The sequence below is a fragment of the Budorcas taxicolor genome, chromosome 13 (assembly GCF_023091745.1).
Source record: "Budorcas taxicolor isolate Tak-1 chromosome 13, Takin1.1, whole genome shotgun sequence".
Classification (NCBI taxonomy): Eukaryota; Metazoa; Chordata; class Mammalia; order Artiodactyla; family Bovidae; genus Budorcas; species Budorcas taxicolor.
Genome location: NC_068922.1, coordinates 44,984,765 through 44,998,441, shown reverse-complemented (window position 1 = coordinate 44,998,441; position 13,677 = coordinate 44,984,765).

Genomic DNA, 13,677 nt, shown 5'->3' with positions numbered 1-13,677 from the left:
GATTGCTTTCTACTTACATGAAGATTATTTTAGCTTATTTTAACTGATTTACTGCGAGCCAATTCATCATCTGGTACTTACCATTATTCTTCTTAAATGTCTTTTCTCACTGTACACTGGCACTAAAAAGACTCTCCATCTTTTATTGAACTCATAGTCTCCCTTTTCTGGTCCTTTTCTTGTTCCCGAACATACCTTTCACCTTGCGATGACAAAGGACAGTAAATTAGCACACACATTCCTATGCCACAGAACTGTTAAAATCTGTTTTCAATTATATCTGGTTTTTTCTGGCGATTCTTCATGCTTGAATGATATTGTATATATGAGAACACTCCCTCAACCTAAGTACTGCTTACCATGGGCACCATCTCCTAAATCTCCAGGCCAGTATTAAAATTCCCCTGTGCACCCATTCACTTTAGACATGCTTTAACTAAAGAGCTTTGAGTATGATACAGTGTTCAGGAGTGTGATGTCTATGGCAGGACTAGACTGTCAGGACTGGTCACTTTTTGTCAGCAGCCTAGTGACTCCCTCTGGAGGCAGCCTCTGCCCTTCCCCACTCACCCTGTGCCTAGCGCTGATCTGCACCCCTTCTCACTGGCCTCCAGTTGGACCTGGAGAAGGAGGCACCTGGAGGAGATGGAAGAAGGAAATGGAGCAAGGTTGGAGCAACATCTCTGTCAGCTCCTGCTGCCGTAAAAAAATGCCATAGTCTGGGTGGCTTATATAAACGGACATTTGCTCCTCACAGTTTTGGAGGCTGGACAGCCAAGATCAAGGCTTCACCAGATCCACTGTCTGGTGAGGACCCTCTTCCTGGTTCACAGCATCTTCTTCCTGTGTCCTCCCTTGAAGGGAGGGACAGGGAGCTCTCTGGGCTCTCTTCTGTAAGGACACTGATCCCATCCTGGGAACTCCACCTCCTGGCACCATCACCTTGGAGGTCAGGACTCAACATATAAATTTGCTGGGGAACACAGACGTTTGGTCCATGGCAAGACTTCATCCTCTTGAGAGGGTAACAGGCAGGAAGGCCAGGGGTCTCCAAAAGGAGGAAATAAGCTGCAAGTGTCAGACATTATTTTTTTCTCTCTTAAGGGGCAGGAGGAAACAAACTAGTGATATAATTTTTCCCCTTCTCTATACAAATTTAAAAAGAGGTTTCTCTTAAAATCCTGTGTTGCCATAATGACACCTGGTTCCACCTGAACTTAACTCTTCTCAAACCTTGAGCTAACCAATGCATTTTTTATTATGGAAATGTTTTTCTTAAGCTATGTTAATGTACTATGCATTTACCCTAGACTCTGTCTTCAAGTCGGTTCATGTAAAGGCTCAGAACTGACTTGACAAACCAGTATGTTATAGTCATACATTGTTCTCTTAATCTATGTTAATGAAAAACTATATATTTGTGTGGGAATCTGCCTTTCTTCAAGATTCATGTCAATCATTTTATGACCTGGGGTGACTCACCTGGTGCCAAGATTATCTCAAAATGCGTTTTGTGGGTGAGGGGCTTGGTGCCATTCTCTGAGTTTTGAGACATTTCCTTCCTTTCAATTAGCAGACTGCTAGTAGCTATATAACATCCAGCTAAAGACTAGCAGGGGGGTATTCTTTCAGCCCCCTTCTGATGTCCATGTCAGAAGCCTTCTCTATCTCCTTTATACTTTAACAAAACTATTACCCAAAAGCTCTGCGTGATCAAGCCTCGTCTCTGGCCCCAGATTGAATTCATCTCCTCTGGAGGCCAAGAATCCCAGTGTGTTTCATGGTGCAGCAACAACCTTTCACTCTTCCCTCTATGTGGGAACTTCTTCGAATGCCACAGAGGTTGAGTGGCCTTCTCCCTGCAGCTGGACTGACTCCAGGTTACCTTAACCCTGACCACCAGACCTGCAGATCTAGGGGGTCACTGGCTCCATTCTTCCAAGCCTCTGACTGCCTTTTGCTTGATTTCTTTCCCTTAAACCTGTCCACACTTTTATAAGCTCCTTCATTAAATTCTCTCAAATACCCCATTGAGTGTTTCTACTGTCTCTTTTGGGGAACTATTTCTTTTTCTGATAGAACAAGTGACCAGCCCAGTGCCTGGCAGGTGGAACTGGCTTATTAATTGAATGACGTAAATAAAAAGACTTGTAATGTGACCATATTTCCTTGGGAAAAGGATACTGAAGACAAGAGAATGGCCTCTAGAGTCACCCTTCTACAGGATGGGAATAAGGAGATGATAGGGCAAACCAGAATGGTGCCAGATAAGCAACTTATTTGCTAAATTTAGGTCACCACGTTCTCAGAGGCAGAATCCTAAAGTAAAGAGTTGCACAATGGCTCATGCCTCTGACCTTGATTTTGCCTTTTTTAAAAATAAATCTGATCTGGAAAACATATATTTTGAAAAGTGGCCTATTTTATGACCCAGTTGGATTTCCTCAATGAACACATCAAAGACTAGGGTCAAGATAGAGAGTCTCTTCTTGACAGAGAGGGAGGGTGATATGGTCCCCAGCACAGGAGACCTTATAATGTATTTAAAGGACTTAATAATACAGGGCCTGTCATGTTACTAATTTTAATCAGTAAATGGGTCATTAGCAGATTAAATGGTCTAATTTCATCTTCTTGAGACAAATCCTCTGTTAAGACAAAACGACTCCCATGAAGCCTGGCTGAAATGTCCTTCTCTTGGGAACCAAGGCCTCCAGATGAACAGAGCCAAGTTATTAGGAAGGAAAAAATCTTTCCCAAGTGGACTGTCAAGGGTCAAGGTGAGAGGGCCAGTCCCATGTCTGTCCCTTGTTACACAAAACAGTGCTTTTCCTCCCCTAGAGGACAAGGTCTCTGAAATGCACAGATATTTTTGTTTAAATTTTGCCACTTTTTTTGGTAGACATTTGAAACCAATGCCATCTGAAGCCAATAGTCTTGCTTAAAGAAATTATAAAGTTGTACATGTGCTCTCTTCCTTCTCAAAAACCATATTTATTTTCTCTCCATGAAACCGAGCTGCCTGGAAAGACTTGAACCACAATGGAACACCCAGAGTTATCTTCAGTTCATCCAAGCAGGGCGTCACACCCAGGCTAGAGCCTGGTGACTCTTTAAGAATCTACATATTTCTGATATCACCTGACATGGTCACCCCAGCAGACCCTAAACATGTCTGAGAAAGTCAGTCACCCACTTTGAACCTCCATTTCTTCATTTATTAAAGGTTCCAGAAGCTGTGACTACATTACATTGTAGGCAAAGGAGATTCTGGTTCAGATGAAATTAAGGGACTTAATAAACTAACTCTAGATTGGGAGATTCACTTGGATTTCCCAGAGGGGGCAAGGATGTGATCACAAGGGTCTTTATACATGAAAGACAGAGGCAGACAGTCAGCCTCACCTAGTCCCAGGATCAGTGGCTTTGTTACCTCCCAGGACAAAAGGGGCTTGAGGGTGTGGTTAGAGGTACAGATCTTCAGATGGGAGATGTCCCTGGGCTACCTAGCAGCCATCTAATTACAGGAGTCCTTACAGAAGGTAAGGACTTAGAGAAGCTTTACCATCTGAATTAGAGAGATGAGACAAAGAATGAGGAGAGTCTGGAAGGTGAGAAGGACTCGACCTGCTGTTGAGCAGGGCCTGGGCCAGAAGTGGCGCAGTCCCTGGAAGTCGGTGCTGACAGCACTGTGCGTGAAGTGCTAATGACAGCCAGCGCAGTCTCCATTCAGCTGCCCTGACAAAATGCCCTCTGACAAGGGGCTTATATACACCAGACATTCGTCTCTCCCAACTCTGGAGGCTGGACATCCTAGATCAAGGTGCCAGCAGATTCTGTGTCTGGTGAGGATCTGCTTCCTCCTGGTTCACAGATGACATCTTCTCACCGCATCCTCACCTGGAGGAAGGGGCATGGGGGTCTCTGTGGCTCCCTTATAAGGATGCTAATCCCATCCTGGGGGCTCCACCCCCATGACTTCATCACCCCCCAAAGCCCCTACCTCCTAACACCATCACATCAAGTGTTAGGTGTCAACCTGTACATGTGAGGGGACACAGACACTCAGACCGCAGCAAACACGACATACAGTTGTTAGTGGAAGGAGTGACATGTTAGAGTTCGGTGATGATTTCGTGTCTCTTCGGTAGATCACTGTATTTCTGTGACTTAGAATGGCTGACGTGTAAACCTGGTAGATGCCCATTAGTAGCTAATACTCACCAAAGCTTAAACAGCTGACAGGCAGCAAACAAACACAGCAAACTTCAAGGGGAAAAAACTCTTCAATACAATAGTGAAGGAGCTGCCTCAAGTCAGGTTCACTGGCATGTGAATGCGGCCAGCTGTGAGAGCTCTGTGGGTCCCAGGGATGCAAGGCCAGCCACGTCCATGGTAATATTTGCTGAACGCCCTGCGCCATCCACCCAAGGTGACCCCTCAACAGGGGTGTGCCATCCTCAGATACAGGACCACCTGACACAACTCTGTGCTGAAGAAAGCTTCTCATTAATCAGGCATTTGTAACTCCCATTTTAGGCTTGTTAACCCTAATAATAGACTCCAAGAAGTGAATAAATTACTTATATTACCAGGTTCTGTGTGAATAGGTGCTCTCTACATAACTCTTTTCTTCAACATGGTAACTGGGATAAAATAAAAAGAGAAGGAAAGCTGAGTCACTTTCTACTTTAATCAATTTTTAGCAGAATGTTTAAAGATGAATTTCAGCTTCCCTGCTTGGTGCTGAGAGGAGTGGCAGGAGAGGCTGTCGCCATGGAGATGAGGTTTTCAGCTGACTGGGACCACACTGATGTCTCTGATCACTAGGCTGCCATTAGCTTCAGCGGCTGCCTCTTTGCAGCCTCGAATATATATTTATTTATCTTGCTGTCACTTCTATTTCAGAAGATCTACCACACTGAGCCTTCTCCACGTCACCCACAAATTTCCCTGAGAGTGGCCCGCCTCCTGTGCTCTGTCAGCACTGCCATCGACCCCTCCACATACACAGACATACAAAGACACACACAGACACACACACACACAGACACACAGAGTCACACACACATACGGACACGCATGCCCTTTCTTCTCGTGTTCCAGTCCATGGTAACTGTAGACACTGCGCAAGTTTCATGTGTGCAACATCATATTTCCACTTCTGTATGCCCTACAGCGAGCTCACTAAAAATTTAATTTCCACCCATCACCCTTTCAAGGAGGAAATGGCAACCCACTCCAGTATTCTTGCCTGGAGAATCCCCATGGACAGAGAAGCCTGATGGGCTACAGTCCATAGGATTGCAAAGAGTTGGGCACTACTGAAGTGACTTAGCATGCTCACTCATCACCCTTTACCCATCTCTCCCTCCCTTGCCATCCCTCCCCTTCTGGTAACTACTACTTTGTTCCCCGTATCAACATGATTGATTTGGTTTACTCTTTTATTTAGGGTTTTTTTTTTTCTGGGGGGGGTGGGGGGGACTTATTTGTTTATTAGTGTTTTAGATAACACATGAGTGAAATCGTACAGCATTTGTCTTTCCCCATCTGTAAAGAATCCTCCTGCAATGCAGGAGACCCCGGTTCGGAGCAGGGAAATGCTACCCACTCCAGTATCCTTGGGCTTCCCTGGTGGCTCAGCTGGTAAAGAATCTACCTGCAAAGCGGGAGAACTGGGTTCGATCCCTGGGTTGGAAAGATCCCCTGGAGAAGGGAAAGGCTACCCACTGCAGTATTCTGGCCTGGAGAACTCCATGGACTGTATAGTTCATGGGGTCACAAAGAGTCGGACACACTGAGAGACTTTCACATCTGACTCAGCTCACTTAGCATAATATCCTCAAGGTCCATTCATATTGCTGCTTTTTGTTGCTGATAATATTGCATTGAATATATATATATGCATACATATATATGTACAATCTTTACCTATTCATCTGTCAATGGAAGCAGCAACTTAGTTCTGTCAGGAAAAAAAGACTTCCATTACACTTATAGTTGAACATTTTTAATATTTCCTATTGTTTCCATGATATTTATTTTAAAGTATTCATAAATATTCTATCTTCTTTGGAGATGATCATACTTTTTGCCTTGAACTCTGCTTTTTCCTATTTAACAATGCATTATTTTACTTGCATATGCATAATATGTATTTGCTAGCTCTTTCATTTTTATCTTCTCTATATTATTTTCTTATATCTCTTTGTAAATAAATATCATGTTTCTTATTCCATATGAGAGATTTTGTCTTTTACTGTCATGAAAACGAGTACAGCTGGCATATCAACTGTCGTCATAGTTACAATTTCAGTTTCGCTGTTTCATTTTCTTTCTATAAATTCTCACACTTTTCCTGTAGTCTGATGTGATTCTCAAGACTTCCTGATATCCTCTTTTTGTTTTTCCCAAGTTATTTGGAATTGAATGAAACTGATTTTTATCCTACAAATACATAAAGCATGTTTAAAACTCCATTTTCTACCACATCGAGAATAATTGACTACACTCAGGCTCACTCTCTGTGCAGAAAACTTGGTTGTTTCATTACCTATTTCCCAAACACATTTAGACATCCCATTGGAATAACTGGATTTATTGACCCAGTGATCATCAATATATCTCATAATATATTTATCTTCTTTGAATGATATTTATATTTGCATAAAACTTAAATTTTATGTTTACATAAATGCAATGTGAATTTTAAGATTTATTTATATTTCATATTTTGCATATGTATTTTGTATACATGTTATATATTTCATAAATATAAATAGATAAATGTAAATACATTACATTTATATTAAAATCATGAAAGTTCAACAGTATTTTTTTAGAATAACTTTTGTTTTTATTGGTCAAATATTCAGCAGTGTCACTCCTGTATGTCACTCACCCCCACGTGAGCATTTTGATATGTTATCTCTGAGACAGCTTAGTATCCCCATCTCTTATGTTACTTTTGGATCTGAGGATAATTTCCACAGCTGTTTCTTTCTGCAATAAACAATCAGCTGTTTTAATTCAGAAATCAGGTTTTTCTACTGAAAGCAGTATTTACTAAACTTGGTTTGTTCTGTTTTGGTAGATGTAATGTAATCTCAAAACTGAAGAGACTACAAATCGTAGAGATGATTTTTTGCCCCTTTACTTTTCATATTTTCATATTCTGAGGCAATTTTAGTGAGAAAGAGAAAAAAGCAGAAACAGGGGCCCCAGCCATCCTCTAACATCTCCGCGTCGCATCATGGGCCTGCCGTCAGTCAGTCTCCTTTCTCCATGAGTCTCATAATCCTGGAACGTGAACCCCAGGCTTCTCACTGCAGCTCAGATGTTAGTGTGTGCTAGCGCTGGGTTTACTGGGACGCCAACTCAGTATGGGCTTTCCTTGTGGATCAGCTGGTAAAGAATCCACCTGCAATGCAGGAGACCTGGGTTTAATCCCTGGGTCAGGAAGATCACCTGGAGAAGGGAAAGGCTACCCGCTGCAGTATTCTGGCCTGGAGAACTCCATGGACTGTATAGTCCATGGGGTCGTGAAGAGTCAGACGTGACTGAGTGATTTTCACTTTCAACTCAGTATACAAGCCATTTTGTTCTGACCAGGCTGAAGAGCAGCCTCCTGAGTAGCCCTTGGGGCTTTCTCCATGGACTGGACTCCCTTGTCCAAGCTGATGTGGGCATAACTGGTGTGATTACCTTCTGTTTGAACAGTTCAGGGCTGAGTGACCAAATTCCTGCCCCTTCCCAACATGTACAAGTAGATTTTTCTCTCTTTTCTGCTTCTTCCCCTCCTTTGGACCAACCCTAGCATGACTGTGGAGCAGCAATGGGGTCTGGGGTTACCAGTGGAGCGGCTAAACTTCCAGCCAGAGGCAGAGGAGATGCTGCCTGAAGCACAGAGCACATCGGATGACAGGTGATACAGAACGAGCAGGACTCCAGTCAACCATCTGCATGAAGAAAGAAGGCAGCAAACAACAGCCGAGTCTAGAAATGTGCAAGATGGGCAGAGGCAGGTCTGAGGACAGGCTGTGCAATGGAACCGGCTCTGGGCCCAGCTCCTCTCGAAGGCCGTGCTCTACTCCTTCATGGGGCTGCCTTCATACATTTCCTGCCCACTCCCACAGACGTCCCCTCCTTGCCAAGTTGGACTGTTAGCGTCTCTGACCCTTGTTCAGACCGTGGCTCTCACTCCCAGGACAGGCTCACACCCTGATCGTGCGAATGGCAAGAAGGCATTTGTGCCCCAACTCAAGCTTTGATGTCCTATTAAATTCACGTTTGCATTTTTTTTCACAATCCTCTGTAATACAATGTATTGATCAAAAAAGTGGTTTCTGTCCCTGGAGAGAAATGGAGCTAGGCATCTGGCTTTTGTTTGTTTCTGTTTCCTAATGTTTTGTACTTTTGCATTATTCATGCACCCAGAGGCTCCACATGACGGCCACATTTTTATAAATCCCCCAAATAAATAAGTAATAGCCTACTTAGGAAGGCGCCTTTGGTTCACCCACGGCTGTGGCTGCTCGTGTCTGATGGGGCACATCTGGCCGTGCCAGCCAAAGGACAGGTGACAGCAGTGTCCCCAGGCATGCTGCAAACATTGAAAGTAGAAATTACAACGTCCCTTCAAGTGTCAGGTGGGTGTGGTCATCACATGGCACTTGGCTGTCCAGCCTTCCTCCCCTGCTTTTCTGAGATATCCAGCTCACTCGAGAATTCTAGACAGCACATGGATGATTAAATGATAGGGGACTTTATAAAGGCTCTTTCACTCAGAAAAAATAAAGAAAAAATTTTTTAAAAAGCACTATTTTTTAACAACTGTTTGTCCTATGACCCATGAAGTTAGTGGTCACTCCCCAGAGAGGTTGCAAGGGTTGATTCACTTTGGCAGACCGAGATAGAAAAGGAAGATCATTCTCCTCATTATGCTTTTGTTATTGAAGAAAGGAACAGAAGATGTAAGTTTGGGTGCACATCTGATATTAATCTAATTCTCTGGGAAATTCCTCAAGTCTCCATCAACCCAGACTCCCCTCCATCAACCTGTCACCTTCAGAATGGATGCTTGTATATGGACCACTGCATCCGTTTGCTGTCCATCTGAAACTATCACAACATTGTTAATAGGCTCTACTCCAGTATAAAATGAAAGCTAAAAAAAAACAAAAAAAAAAACTGTAGCCCTCCATGGCTGTGTCTCCCCCTGAGACACAGACCATGGCTCTGATACACTTACCCCATATGACTGGCAATGAATATAACTCATTTAAAAGGATTCACACTGCATTAAGATATCTCCTTCTCCCGAAGTCTATCTTAGTTCTCTAATTGAAAGGCCAAATCTCCATGACAAACAGCTGGGTTGTCAGGAATCCAGGCTCTGCTGGATTCCATGGTTCTTCCTTCACTGGACCACCTCAGGAGGGCACCAGGCTCCTGAGCACTTCTGTCCCACCCCTTCTGGATGCTTCACTTTATAAAGCACATTTTATGCATACGTCCCTCACTCTCTCCTTTGTGGTGAAACGCATTAAACTTTCCCTTAGTTTCACTTTGGCTTAAGATCAATATTTCGACTAAATTCATATCTTTGATATATGGCATTTCACGAGGAGAGTATAAGAAGTCATATATTATTTTGCTCTTAAGAAAAATGGGAATCTGATCTGGAGATTACCTGCTAAGCGGTTGTGAGGATTTATTTGAATTCCCCTAAGAACCTGTTAGTGTATAATTTGCTGCACAGGATTTATGACCCTCCCAGGAGATTTCATTCACCGCGTAAGAACATTTCCCTGACATGTCAGAGATGTGGCACCGTGCCCAGGAGTTTTGTGTATTCACGATGGGGTTGCCGTGGTGCTTCTTGTGAAGACTTGGCTACTCCAGGCACACTTGCGTCAACGTGGGAACCACATGGCCGTTCCCCACCAGGGAGCCCATCTGCATCATCAAATTCATCAAATTGCAAAATCCAGCCCAGGTTGGCCCTGATGGTCTTCGTCCTCTCAAATCTCTATGGTGTTCGTTACAACAAAAAGGTCTCTGTCAGTTGAGTCCGTATCAGTCCCAAACTCCCCAGCTATCCCTCCCTGCTTTCCCCTGGTAACCACACAGTCCTCTAAGTCTGTGAGTCTTTTTCTATTTTGTAAATAAGTTCATTTGTGTCATTTTTTTTTTAAGATTCTGCATAGATGACACCACCCTTATGGCAGAAAGTGAAGAGGAACTAAAAAGCCTCTCGATGAAAGTGAAAGAGGAGAGTGAAAAAGTTGGCTTAAAGCTCAACGTTCAGAAAACTAAGATCATGGCATTTGGTCCCATCACTTCATGGGAAATAGATGGGAAAACAGTGTCAGACTTTATTTTGGGGGGCTCCAAAATCACTGCAGATGGTGATTGTAGCCATGAAATTAAAGGACGCTTTCTCCTTGGAAGGAAAGTAATGACCAACCTAGATAGTATATTAAAAAAGCAAAAATATTACTTTGCCAACAAAGTCAAGTCTAGTCAAGGCTATGGTTTTTCCAGTGGTCATGTATGGATGTGAGAGTTGGACTGTGAAGAAAGCTAAGCGCCGAAGAATTGATGCTTTTGAACTGTGGTGTTGGAGAAGACTCTTGGGAGTCTCTTGGACTGCAAGGACATCCAGCCAGTCCATCCTAAAGGAGATCAGTCCTGGGTGTTCATTGGAAGGACTGATGCTAAAGCTAAAACTCTGATACTTTGGCCACCTCATGGGAAGAGCTGACTCATTGGAAAAGACCCTGATGTTGGGAGGGATTGAGGGAGGGCAGGAGGAGAAAGGGACGACGGAGGATGAGGGCATCACCGACTCGATGGACATGAGTTTGGGTGAACTCCGGAAGTTGGTGATGGACAGGGAGGCCTGGCATGCTGCGATTCATGGGGTCGCAAAGAGTTGGACACGACTGAGTGATGGAACTGAACTGAACTGAACTGATAGATGATACTAGACGATATTTCTGAATCATGGAAATCATGTGGGTTGGGCTCAACTTATTTAAATAATTATCTATTTTTTCATTTTCAAGATACTTCTGGTCTAAATCTATCCCTTGAATCTAAGCCCCCAATTTGCTTCTTTCTTGCCCCCAGCCACTGTGCCTCTGGAGAGTGAAACTGTCAACAGGTGGAATCTCCTGGATGGTGATGAGAAGCCCCACTGGCCTCCACTGGGTTCCTTGGAAAGATAAGTTCCAATAGGCCAACAACACAGCATTAAGTGACAACACTCAAATAAGGCAGGGCCTTGTGTCCCCATCCTTGACCTGAGGGTCATGGACTAGATTTCTCCAAGCTCTCCAGCAGCTCCAGGGTTAGAGTAGACATCACTCACCTGTGAACCTCTTCAGGGCTTCGTGTAAAACCCAGATGTTACATGGCACTTCCTTGGAAAGGAAGCAGCCATCCTGCTAGTCCAAAAACTGCTGTTTCCCTCAGCCTCTCGCTTCTCATCAGGATGAGAAGGACCAGGGTGTATCCCTTTCAGAAACAACCATTCACGTTTAGACCAGAAGAAACACTGGGGAGTGCCTGGATCACAGACCAGAGTGCTTGATAGACGTGAGGACATGCCTGTCCAGACTGGAAAGTGCCCTGAGCTCTGGAAGACTGCCCTTGGGCTGGCCCTCGCTCCATGGCCCAGGGGAGCCTCCAGAGCTCTTACTGGACTGTCCTTCTAACAAAGTGAGTGAGAGGAGAGCTGTGAAACCAGGGGACCATCAAGGACTCAGAGAAGTAGGCTCACAGGAACAAGGAAGGACCAGCAAGACAGAGGCAAGGTCCACTAGGGAGATGGGGGTCCCCGAGCTGCATGCGTGACCCCAGGTCCTGACCCCTATTCCTCCCATGTGAGCCCCCCATTTGAACCCAGCTGGTGAGGCTGTGATCCTGAGAAATCCAGATGCTACCTCGTGAGAGAGAGCGTACAGGACCACACCTTGTGGCTCTGGCTGCCGTGGCCTGTGCCGCCGTGGCTGCAGGCAGCTCTGTCCACCAGCTCCCGAGGTCCAGCCCCAACTGTCTGTCAGGGAGACGGATGGCAGCTCTCTTCTCTACCTCATTTCCAAGTGACTTCTTTTTTTCTGTAATTCATAAATCCTTACTTTCATGTGAGGCTTCTTTATGATACTTTATCAAATGCCTTTTGAAAGCCTCTGTAGAAAATAGAACCTGTGTCCTGGACTTCCTCCTCTCAGCTGTTTCCTCAGTAATGGAATCAATTTTTTAAAAGGGAGATGCGCAGCGGGGCAGGACAGCTCTCGGGTACACTGTGCCTCCCCCGTGCGGACCCCAAAGCTCTTCATGCAGACTCTGTGTAATTTACCCTCATCACGTACCCTCTGTGACAGGGAAAGATAAATTCTAGGTTCTTCCTGCCGTGAAAACCTCCACTTCCCTGAAACCCTTTAATAGGAGCTCTCAAAAATAATCCTACATCCCAAATTGGTAGGAAGCATAAGTTTTCTTCCCATAATGACAAACAGCGGGGTGTCGGGAAAACACCTCTGAGACAGGGGCCCTCCACAATGTTGGCTTCTGAGTTCTTCTGCTGCCCTGGCCTGTGGAATAAAGGGCTTTCTTTTTTTTTTTCAAAAAATATTATATTTAAGTAGTTTTAGGTTCACAGCAAAATTAAAGAGAGAGTATGAAAGTTTCCAGGCTTTCCTGGTGGCTTGATGGTAGAGAACCCACCTGCCAATGCAGGAGACATAAGAGATGAGGGTTTGATCCCTGGGTTGGGAAGATCCCCTGGAGGAGGAAACGGCAACCCACTCCAGTATTCTTGCCTGGAGAATCCCGGGCACAGAGGAGCCTAGTGGGCTACAGTCCATGGGATTGCAAAGAGTCAGACACGACTGAAGCAATGGAGCACCCACCCACGCACACACTGATTTCCACATGCCTCCTGCCACCACATGCATGCCTCCTGCCATCAACATCCCCACTAGATGGTCCATTTGTTATAACTGATGAACATACATAGGCACGTCATCATCACCCAGGCCTTTTCAAGGCTTGATGGCACATTTCTTTTTAATGCTGAATAATGGCCTTTGACTGTGTAGATCACAATAAATTGTAGAAAATTATTAAAGTGATGGGAATACCAGATAACCTTACCTGCATCCTGAGAAACCTGTATGCAGGTCAAGAAGCAATAGTTAGAACCAGACATGGAACAACACACTAGTTCCAAATGGAGAAAGGAGTACATCTAGGCTGTTTATTGTCACCCTGCTTATTTAACTTCTATGCAGAATACAACATGCAAAGTGCCAGGCTGGATGAAGCACAAGCGGGAATCAAGATTGCTGGGAGAAATATCAATAACCTCAGATACACAGATGATACCACCCTTATGGCAGAAAGCAAAGAGGAACTAAAGAGCCTCTTGATGAAAGTGAAAGAGGAGTGAAAAATCTGGTTTAAAACTCAACATTCAAAAAACAAAGATCATGGCATCCAGTCCCATCACTTTATGGAAAATAGATAGGTAAACAGTGGAAACAGTGAAAGGAGAGATTTTATTTTCTTGGGCTCCAAAATCATGGCAGATGGTGACTGCAGTCGTGAAATTAAAAGACACTTTCTCCTTGGAAGAAAAACTATGACAAAGCTAGACAGCATATTAAA